The following is a 2,412-nucleotide window of genomic DNA, read 5'->3' as shown; positions in this document are numbered from 1 at the left end:
GGCAGTTTGGGGCTCTGGCTCCGTGCGTGCGCGTGCGTGTGCGTGCGTGTGCGTGTGTGTGTGTAGATTGTCATCCTGGGTGTGACTGGGTATGTGAATGTGTGCCACTTTAGCAACGACCAGCCTGCTCTCCACTGCAAACGAGGCCTGCTCCCGCTGGGGGTCATGCCCTGCTGTCCTTCCGGGGACCCCCACCCCAAAGCCACAGGCCCTCTGGGCCCGAGGGAGGGAACCCTACAAGTTTGTAAGCATCTGTCTCTCCCCTAATCCCCTCACCCCACTCCCTCCGACCATCCCCACAGACGGCAGGTAGAAGCCTGCCTGCCCCAGGGCGGGAGGCAGGGGAGAGAGAGAGGAGCCTGCCCGCCTGCCCGCCGCCCCTCTGTGTCTCTGCGCTCAGACAAAGAGCTCACCCTGGTCTCTGTGGGCGTCTGGGAGACGCTGGGGGGATTAGCTGCCCGCGCCGCCCTCTCCCCACCTCGTGCCAGCCCACCCGGCTGGCACCAACACCTCGGAACCCAGGGGCGGTGCCCTCACCGCAACCTCTCCAGCTTGGAGTGTGTGTGTATGTGTGTATGTGTGTGTGTGTGTGTGTGTGTGTGTGTGTGTGTGTCTCCTCCCCCCAGAACCACGGCAGAAGCAGAGGTGCAGCCTGTGGAGAAGCGGGTCCTGGGCTCCCATCTTCCACTGCGGGTCGGGGCTGGGTCCCCCGTCGGTTTCTACTTTCCCGTCAGCCAAGCACATGCCTACCGAGCCCACGTCCTTGTTGGCACCTCTGTGTCTTTGAATATCATTCCTGGACCTTGCACTCCTCCCCCACCGCTGACTGCTGCTCAGACCTTCCAGTTCTTTCCCTTGGCTTTCCCGCGGGGAGGGGCTGATGGGGCTGCGGAGCCTCAGAGCAAGGGAGAAGGAGTGGGCGCCCCTGCTGTGTCAGCACTGGGTCAGGAGGGATGGGCTCAGTGGAGGAGACTTGGGCGTGACCTTGGGTCTGGGTCGTTTACCGTGGGTCTGGAGAGCGCCCTGTGGCTTCTCCTCCATCAGGAAGAATGGCAAGCATGGTTGGAGTCACTGCCTCATGACTTCGAGTGTAGCCCTTGTTTTGGGCTGTGCAAAGCCTGGCACGGTCCTCAAAGTCTTTCGCGTGAGCTCTCATTGGGTTTTCTCAACAGAGAGGGCGGGTATTGTTTCTTTTCCCATTTCGGAGATCTTTAGGCTGAGGCTCTGAGAAGTTAAAGGGTTTACCCGAAGTGAGCAATAGAGCCAGGCTGGACCCCAGGGTCTTGTTCCGTAAGCGTCAGGAGACAACTTCCTGTGGCCTCCTCGGCACCCTGTCCCTGCCTCTCCCGAAGAGTCTGCTGTCTTGGGAAACCAGGGAATGGAACGGGCCAGTGGGAGCTGGGGGAGATGACCCGGCCCCTCTCTGAATCACACCCCACCGTTAAGCAATAGGACTCCATTCCCCGGACAGTCCTTGTCATCCCTCCTGTGCTTCTGGGGCTGTTTGGGGAAACTCCCTTCCTCCTCCTACCAACTGGGTTGGGATCTACTTTGTCCTAAAGACCTCTCCATACGAATGTTTTCTATGACAGTGTTGTTCTGTAGGTTTAGCCTCCTCCTGCTGCATGTGAGGCCTGTCTCCTTCTGTTCAGTTCCATGGGAGTATGCTGCCAAGATGGAAACTGGGATTTCCCACTGACTGGAGGAGGCCTTGGAGGTTGGGAGCTGGCTCGGTGCTTTGAAAATAAAACATAACCAATATGTGTGGATGGACGTATAGTGGTGAGTGGATGGATAAATATATAGAGGAGGGCGAATGCACAGATGAGTGGGTGGGAGGTGCCTAGGTGGGTTGGTGGGTGAGTGGCTAGATGGCTAAGTGAGCAGATGGCGTGGGTGCAGGGGTGAGTGGGTGGTGTTTGAATGGATGGGTGAGTGAGTATTTAGGTACATGGATATATGGGTGAATGGTTGAATGGATACATTAGAAGATGGATGGAGGATGGATGGATAGAAGAATGGATGGATGGATGGATGGATGGATGCATGGATTGATGGATGGATGGGTGGATTGATGGATGGATGGGTGGATGGATGGACAGAAGAATGGATGGATGGATGGATGGATGGATGGATGGATTGATGGATGGATGGGTGGATGGGTGGATGGATGGATAGAAGAGTGGATGGATGGATGGACGGATGGATGGATAGAAGAGTAGATGGATGGATGGATGTATGGATTGATGGATGGATGGGTGGATGGATGGATTGATGGATAGAAGAGTGGATGGATGGATGGATGCATGGATGGATGGGTGGATGGATGGATTGATGGGATTGATGGATAGAAGAGTGGATGGATGGATGGATAGAAGAGTGGATGGATGGATGGATGGATGGATGGATAGA

Source organism: Herpailurus yagouaroundi, unplaced genomic scaffold (genome assembly GCF_014898765.1).
Source record: "Herpailurus yagouaroundi ecotype Mexico unplaced genomic scaffold, PumYag 189, whole genome shotgun sequence".
Taxonomy (NCBI): domain Eukaryota; kingdom Metazoa; phylum Chordata; class Mammalia; order Carnivora; family Felidae; genus Herpailurus; species Herpailurus yagouaroundi.
This window is presented reverse-complemented; position numbering follows the sequence as displayed.